The following is a 9,354-nucleotide window of genomic DNA, read 5'->3' on the forward strand; positions in this document are numbered from 1 at the left end:
CAGCAGCACCTGCTTGGGGACAAGCAGAACCTTCAGCGGGGGGAGATGTCACGGATGCAAGGGTGAAGACACAGGCGAAGGGCGTGTCCCAAATAGGAAAACGTATTCGCATCATTTATGTAATAGATAGTTGATGACATGTGGGGTCATTTGAGACCAGCGGCTTGAGCCATATATGCTGAACACTTACTGTAATAAGGCATCGACAATTACATTACTGAATACAGCAAACGCGAGACAGAGGTTCCTCTGCTCCGTTGGCCGATTCCGGCGTGCTACCCTGTCTCTCTCACATCACCGGCGATCGTCGGCAGCCACGGGTCTTACATGCACTGAAATTTCGTCTTAGACTTTAGAGACTACATGGCATACCTTTCGTGTTTTTAATTTGATTCGATACATGGAAGCAATATTAGAAGTTTTGTCCTCAGCTCTTGTGAGATTGACTAGCTTTATTTTATTGATTAACTCTATGGCCCATTCGGCTTATCCAGAAACTGGCTTGTTCGGCTTGTTTTTTCAGCGGGAACAATGTTTTTCTCTCACAACAATTCAGTCAGAACAGTGTTTTTCAGCCAGTTTCAGCCAAGTTTCAGCCATGTCTCTCTGCTGGTCCATCTTTTTCTGTCCTTTCCCTATGTCCCTGCTTAGGCTTGTTTACTGTTAACCCTTTTCACTTTCTTAAACCCAAGTGATTCAAAAAAAACTCAGGGCGGATCACCCACTAATATGAACCAATAGAGGTGGCTTTCTGTTCTTATTTCATAATGCAGCCTGTCTGTCCTTGTCGGGTCGCTGTCTTTTAGTCTCGCTCATTCTGTCACCTAATGGCATCTCCAACAGTGTTATCTAGCCAAGGAATTTCAAATTCTTGATTACGGCTTGTTTGCATAGACCAGGTCACCAAAGACTTATGGTCATCATTTGTTTACACTAGGTCTTCAAATCGTATGTAACCTAACCCCACAGGCACCAAATCACATCGATTACTGCACCCTGTCCTTGTCCTTGTGCAACGATGTACACGCTTGCCACCGGTGGCAGATTCAGAACAGGATTGAAGAGGAGCTGGTCTTTTCTTCTTCCTCTCTCTCTATTTTTCTTCTTTCCTACACCTCTACTTCTCCCTCACCCTCCTCATATTTTCATTGATGCACCAGCTGCCCCCCCCCCCCCCCCCCCCCCCCCCTACTTGCAATTTCTGTTTTGAGGCCTCAGATGATTACCTTTCCATTAATCTGCATTCTGCAACAACTCTGTACTAGCCTGTTGCAATATGGCAACAATTTGCTTCTTGGCTTTGACTATTTGTGTCTCAGTGGTGCCTCCTTGTGTTTTAAGGTTAATATAACCTACTGACAGATAATAACTTCCCTCAATACAATATGAATATTATCACGCCTTACTTGAAATGTCAAAAAATGTCACCTAATGACATCAGTAACAGTGTAGCTAGCAGAGACTTTCCAACTCTTCATCTGATTTGCATTGAACAGGTCCGCAAAAGCTCTATGAGGGCTCATTGCTTATATATGCAGCATGAACTGATGCATCCCATTCCCAGCCACTAAGCCTTATCTGCTACTCGACTACTTCTTTTTCCTTGTGCCTTAGGCAACAATGCACACACTTGCCATAGCAGCTCTGCACTTGTTGCAGTTTCTAGCAACAATACCAACACTATCTTCACAGGACATGGGGGCAATTCCTGGTTGCACATCCAAATGCCACAACATAAGCATACCTTACCCCTTCGGCATCGGCGACGAGCGATGCTACTTCCATGAGGGGTTCAAACTCGCGTGCAAAACGGAAGAAGACCCTCCCGTGCTGTACATGAACAGCGCTGGATATCGAGTTGTCAAATAAAGTTGAATCCTAGAGTTGTGTACCTTGACACTCTTTTCCATCCGTTGTTAGGGAAAAGCAGATATGACGAGAACTGGAATCTCAGCTCATTAGATGACAGGCTCTATCGCGTATCAGCAGCCCAAAATGTGTTCGTTGCCTTGGGGTGTGGTTTCAGGTTTTCGGTCAGTCTCCCCGGAGCAGGAGTCAACGCCAGCACCTGTAATTCCAGCTGCCAGACTGGTTATCCCAAGGTGCCCATCGATGGCACATGCTCTGGTATTGGCTGCTGTTATACGGAGGTTTCAGAAGACAGCAATATCTACGCAATCAAGCTCGTTCCCCTCGATGAAGCAGCGAACTCAACCATGTCTGGCCCAAGGGATCCGTTCAACGCCACATATATTGTGGAGAAGGGGGAATACTGGAGGAGGACAGGATTTGCCATACAGTTGCAGAAGCATGCGGCCTCTCCAGAATCTGTCCCAGAAGTGCCAACCAACACTGTGGTTAACTTGGATGTTTGGTAACTCATCTTGTTCAGAAGCTGAGAAAGTCCAGGTGACTATGGTTGCCGCAGTGACAAGAGTGACTGCTATGATGACCCTCCACGAGGGTATAAATGCCATGTGTCAATCAAGGCTATGTTGGGAACCCGTACATGCCTAATGGGTGCCAAGGTATGCATCTTTCCAGTTCAGGTCCAACTTCTACCATGTGATTACTTTCCACTAATTAGTAATTACTTGTTTATTCATGATTGAACTTGTAATAGATGTTGACGAGTGCACACAGCCATATCCACCCCCATGCTTTGGGCGATGCATAAATACAATAGGATCATATGATTGTATCTGCCCATCTGGCACCTCCGGCAACCCCAGAGTAAAAGATGGGTGTAGTCCAAGCAAATTGAAATTTGCAGGTAACATGAAAAAAAATCATTCAATATCCTGATCACTAGATCTGTTGTTTATATTCTAAGGAACTAAGCCTAGCCTAGTTGGTCATGAGTGTGGATGTACACCATAAGTTCTCATCGAGGTGAATTTTGGTGCCTAATTCTTCTTAATTAAAAGCCACCTAGTTTCTCCTAGGTTGGTCGATTTTTTTACCAACACTCTTGTAGTGTAGCAGTAGACTCTCCATGGGAGGGAGCTATGGAACAAGGTTCAAATTTTGGTGGCACCAAAAAAATATCTCTAGCAAACCAAAAAGTAGTGGTAGGGTGCTAACCTGTGGCGACTGGCGACTATGGTTGGTCTAGTCCCTCCTACCAGGAGTAGTTGCAACGGTTGTTAGCCCAAGAGGTCATGGTTGGACTCGGTTATGATGTGGCCCTTAAGGATGAAGCCAGAGTTCTGAGGTTTTCTCAGCCCATGTGGTTGAATCTTCATCTTGACTATAATGCCTCGGGAGGTGTTAGTTCCCTAGGATCGTGTTTTTCTACATTCAAACCCTTTTGGTGTCGGGATCAGCTTGAACCTGTTTTGTTGTTTGTTCCTTTCTTATTATATAATGATGGGTAGATCTCATACCACTTCGATTATAAAAAGGTTTGTCGAAGTACATAATTCAGAATTTCATTTTTCATGTATATCCAGGGTTGGTCATTGCAATCGGACTTGGAAGTGGCATTGTCATTCTTCTATTTATTCTTGCTATTGTTGTCATAAGGAGAAAGGCCAAAGCTCGAAAAGTTAAAATAATGAAAGAATTTTACTTCAAGCAAAACAGAGGTCTTTTACTGCAGCAACTGGTAGACAGGGATATTGCTGAAAGGATGATCTTCAGCTTAGAAGAGCTTGAACGGGCCACAAACAGTTTTGATGAAACTCGAAAACTCGGTGGCGGAGGCCATGGAACTGTGTACAAAGGTATTTTGTCTGACCAACGGGTCGTCGCTATAAAAAGGTCAAGACATGCAATCAAGAGAGAAATCAATGATTTTATCAATGAGGTTGCCATACTTTCTCAAGTAAATCACAGAAATGTAGTGAATCTTTTTGGATGTTGCCTCGAGACAGAAGTACCGTTGCTAGTCTATGAATTCATTTCAAATGGGACGCTTCACGAACATCTTCATGTCAGTGCTCCACTATCATTGCCATGGAAGGAGCGCAAGAGGATAGCCCTTGAAATTGCGAGAGCTCTCGCTTATCTGCATTCTTCTGCTTCGGTGTCGGTAATCCATAGAGACATAAAGACAACCAACATACTGCTAGATGATCGGTTAACAGCAAAAGTGTCGGACTTTGGAGCATCTCGAGGTATCCCCATTTATCAAACTTCTGTCACAACAACCATTCAAGGAACTTTTGGATATCTGGATCCTGAGTACTACCAAACAAGCAGGCTCACTGAGAAAAGTGATGTGTACAGCTTCGGTGTGATACTTGTGGAGCTGTTGACGCGTAGGAAACCGTCATCTTACGTCTCACCTGAAGGCTTCAATCTAGTTTCACAATTTTCTTTGTCGGTGAGCGAGGACAAGCTCTGGGAGATTCTGGACCCTCAAGTCACTGAGGAGGCGGAAGAAGAAGAAACCAGGGAAGTGGCAGCCATTACCATGATGTGCTTAAACTCGAAGGGCGAGGACAGGCCCACGATGAGGCAAGTTGAGATGAGATTACAAGCGTTGCAGAGTTCGGCAGACAATACTGGAAGGAATCAAAGGACCGAAGAATATGCAGTTGGGCTGAACGGTCCACCAGTTCAAGGCCGTGATTCCTATGCTGGTGATTACAACTTGAGCAGGCGGTATAGCATGGAACAGGAGTTTTTGTCGTCGATGAGCTTTCCTCGTTGATCATCTGCTCCCGTCCAACTTAAAAATTGTTTCTCCTTTTATATTTTTTCTATTTTTTTCATCCTTTGAAGCTTCTTTTGAAGCATCTGCAGTGAACTTTTCCACACTAGATCTGTATAGGGCTATCCTATGGTCACTGTTGTTTCAATACTTGAGAGGTTGCACTTCCTGTCATATGCATGTTGTAACTCGTAATACAGGCTGAATGCCATTGTGATTTGAATTCATGCTACAACTCTTACTGTCAACGTGTTATTGCGTCACTAAACGCAACCAGAATTGTACTCCAGTTTCTTGTGCTTTTCTTCTGAATAAGAATGGAGGCAGTTAGACCGTCCCCACCAATGGCTTCCCTGCCGGCCCGAGCCTTTTAACATTTGTTTACTGTGCATTTTTCTTGACTTTTTTCACGACGGCGTATATGCATAATAGCTAGTGTATATAAACTATATGTACGCTCCGAGCTTTTTAACATTTGTTGCTTGTGCATTTCTTGACTCTTTTTTACGAAGTCTCAAGTTCTACCCAAAATTATATGTATATTTAGGGATGAAAACGGTCGAAAAAACTCTCAACCGTTTTCTACTTCTACATTTTGAATACGAAAACGAAAACGGTAAAGCCGGACACGAAAACGAACACGAACTTACGGAATATCAAAAATTTCGAAAACGAACTAATTCGAGCGAAATTATGTCGAACACGGTCGGTATACGAAAAATCAATACGGAACATTGACCCGTAGGACCAAGTGCATAACAATTAACAAGTACATAATAATTAACAAGTCCTACAACTTTCTTAAAAAGTATCTCCATTCGACACGACGTAAGGAAGATATGATTTTTTTAAGGCAACAAGCGTTTGTACGCGATTAATATATCGCTGACTTTGTTTAATTTTTTTGAACATCTTCAAGACATCAAATGAAAAAACTAAGAACTAGAAAGTTGTAGATCTCGTTGAGAGCTACAATTTTCATATAAAAATCATCTTCATCCGAGATCGTATGAAAAAGATATAATTTTTCTAAGGTTGGACTTGTAGTGGGCCAAATTTGGTTTAAACCGAATTTCGAAACCGAATTTCGAATTCGAAATATTCCGAATTAAAAGTAGAAAAGTAGAAATCGGTCGAACAAAGCCTAAACCGAATTCGATCCGATTTCGAATTTGGTGTTCTGAATTTCGAATTCGAATTTAGTATTCCGTATTTTGTCCGAAAATACGAATTCGCTCGGGTCAAATGTAGAAAACGGTGCGGTTCGGTTCGGGATATTTCCTTTCCGTTTTCATCCTTATGTATATTTGCAATAACTAGCCCATCAACCTGTGGTTCAATAAGATATCTAGTCTTATGTTATATAAGTATTTAAAAGTTCATAGGTGAATTTATCAATTACTCTATATGTGGTTTATCCTTTTGCATTGCACATGTTTGGGTTTTTAAATTTGTATTTAAATTGAAACATTGGCTTGTTATACCACCTCACTTGCATCCATCTTGTAACATCATAAATCTATATTTCGACTTTCAACTTTTAATCTTATTAGTTGTTACAATTTTTAATTCATGTCTTAAGTTCAAACTCTAAGCGTAGTGTCTAATTGGTCACGGTAGGGGTTTGAATAGGCGTGTTCAAAACAAACTTGAACCGAAATCAAATTCCAGTTGCGGCACTGCCGCTTTCAACCTGTGGCACTGCTACGTGAAACAGCAGCACTACTGTACCTGAAGACAACTTCGCTTCACAATTCCCAAAAAATCAATGGAAATTTAGATCGGGAAAATTACTAAGCTTCCTGATGCATGGTAGATCCTAGATCATCAGCTAGAAGTAGTAGAAGATGCTCAAATGAGTAGATCAGGACCAAACCCTAAAATCATCACACAAACAATGATTGCAAGTAATAAAGCAAGAACACAAGTGACACAAGAATTTATCCCGTGGTTCAACTCGCCACTAAGGCTTGTCTACATCTACGTTGTTGAGGCTTGCCACTAAGGCTTAGGCTTTGCAACCCTACCTTGTTCTCAAGTCAAGGAAGTGAATCCTTGAGATGAGGGGGTTCTTACTGGATGCTTGGGTGATTACAAACGTCCCGGAGCAGCCACACAAGGGTTGAAAGCTTCCGGGCGACGCCTAGCCGGCTAGGAGCAAGCTCCAAGAGTAACAAACACAATCCACCGGCTAAAACGCGAGCCAAGTGCTCTAAGAGTTGAGAATCAGTTGGATCCACTCTCTAATCACTTTTGGAGGCTTAATCTCACATGAATTTGCAAGGAAATCAAGGGAGAAAGCTTTGGGGAGCTTGGAGTCTCCAATGGAGGTCAGAGAGAACTGGGAGCGCATTGTAATTGATTTGGTCGAGATCTAGAAGCAGGTGACCGTTGTGGGGAAGAAGAAGAGGTATAAATACCCCTTCACCCAACGGTCAGATAAGTCATGGCTAAGGTGCGGCAGTGCCGCACTACGGCCATCGCTGCACCCCCTTGCGCGACAAGTGCTGCGCCTGCCAGGACACAAGAGTAGGAAATGGTGGACTTGTTGCCTTGGCTAAAGATTTGAGGATGTATTTGATGGAAAAATTGAGCACTTAGTTACACATTCAAGCTTGTGCATTATGTCTGTCGATGCGGGACCCACAGAATACCCCACAAGGGAGAGAGAAGATCTAGTTCAACTAGGATTCTTCCCATGTAATCTTAGTAGTAGAACTATTAAGTAATCCTATTAGGAAATCTCATTATAAACCGACTAGGACTCTGGCCTCCTGACTATATAAAGGAGGGCAGGGCTCCTGAGAGGACAACAATGGTACAACACAGCATATCACAATCAATCCAATGCAAAGGCTAAGGCCGACTGGACGTAAGGTTATTACTCGATCTACGATCGAGGGCCTGAACCAGGATAAATCGGCTGTCTCTTGCGTTAACCATCGAGTTCAGCATACGTCGAAGCCCGAACATACTGCCCCGGGTACCCCCGTGGTAGGCTATCGGTGGTGAAACATCGACAGCTGGCGCGCCAGGTAGGGGCCTTTTGGCGACTTTGCATCCGAGAGCTCGATGGACCTCGACAACATAATCTTCCCGACGGGATCAACTTTCATCTTCGGCTCATGGATCTGTGAGGCAGACAACAACGGCAAGCTTCAGGGCCATCTCCTCAAAGATCCAGATCATCATAAAGAATTTCCTATTTCAACAACTACAACGGATCAGCTCACCAGAAGATTCGCGCAGCTCATAGTATTCGATTCAAATCAGATTTCACGACCACTCGTATCCGATTCGAATTCAAGCTCCAAGGCGAAGTTTTATCTGAGAGCTTTCAAGAAACCGAGTTCTTTTTTGGCAAGATTCCAGAGCACAACCCAAAACAACTCGGATTATCCTCAGAGTTCTCTCAAGAAGTCGAGTTCTTTTTCATTTGGGCTCGACAACATGGCAAAATCCTATCAAGGACAGTTCGAAAGATCTATCAATCCAAGATTCGGGATACCACTGATAGGAGCTCAGGAGGGTCTCGTGCTAACGATAACATCGCAAGACTGTATCATCCACTGGCCAGGTTCCGTTCCTGAAGGTAGCGGAACCCAACTAGTCGGCACAACAACAACGGCTATTCTACCTTACCAAGAAGGAGACTCGATCTACGACACCGAGGCATCTACTAAAGTTATCAGCGACTCCGACAGCATGAAAACTAATGCCAATAATAGAACGACTCACGCATGAGAAGTGCTCATGGTTCGACGTCCGCGGTCACCATTAAATCCCCCGGAAGCACCCGATGTCAGATCATCAGATGAATCAGAATCCAACATATCACCCTTTGCCCAGGGCTACGATGGAGAAACCGAAAGTCAGAAACAAGCTAGAGAAAGAAAAAACAAGTTGAAGCAAGGGCGCCAACACCGTGCTAGGCAGCGCAGGGAAGCTTGGATCAGATATGAGTCAGAATTGGTTGAGTACGACAAAAGAAAATCGCAACGAGAAGTCGAAGGAAGACGCACAGCAAATACGCCTTACGATAAGATTCGAGAAGCATTAGAAGAACTCGGAGCAACTTCACATCCTGGTGAGAAGTATGAACAGCTCCAGGACTTGCTCCGATCGACGATCCCGAGAACGCATGAAGAGAGAGCTCGATCAAGACTACCCGCCAGATCAACAACCCACAGGCAAGAAGATCAAAATCAAAGGAAATCCGCTTTCGAAAGACTTGGACCGGGTGGAAGCCATGACGGAGGAAGTAGGAAGGAACATAATTAGGGCCACCGATTTGAACAACCAAGGAAGACTAGGAGTAGGGTACCTACCCAGACAACCTCGCAAGATTATTCCCATCAGAACAACAGTTGGCCAGAAGAAGGTGCTGAATCTGAATTCAAAGAAACCAAGGCACACGACAGGTTCCCCTGTTTCGCGAACAGGCTTGCATTGGTACGATTACCTCACAAATTCAAACCGTCTAACCACTCCAAGTATGATGGCAAAACTGAACCAAGGCAATGGCTCAGAATATATTCACAATCAATTGAACTAGCCGGAGGAGACGACGATATCAAAACCCTTTTCTTTCCCATGTCACTAGAGGCCATGCCCCTCCAATGGTTCGACAAACTGAACCCAGGATCTATCAGAAATTGGGAGGATTTGCAAAGAGCTTTTTGTGAGAATTTCGCAGG

The 9,354-nt window shown here is 43.8% G+C and overlaps 1 pseudogene; it reads left to right on the forward strand.

The window, feature by feature from the left end:
• The first annotated feature begins 1,620 nt into the window (after positions 1–1,620).
• On the forward strand, positions 1,621–4,657 carry LOC136472689 (wall-associated receptor kinase 5-like; annotated as a pseudogene).
• Positions 4,658–9,354: the final 4,697 nt, after the last annotated feature.

Source organism: Miscanthus floridulus, chromosome 8 (genome assembly GCF_019320115.1).
Source record: "Miscanthus floridulus cultivar M001 chromosome 8, ASM1932011v1, whole genome shotgun sequence".
NCBI lineage: Eukaryota > Viridiplantae > Streptophyta > Magnoliopsida > Poales > Poaceae > Miscanthus > Miscanthus floridulus.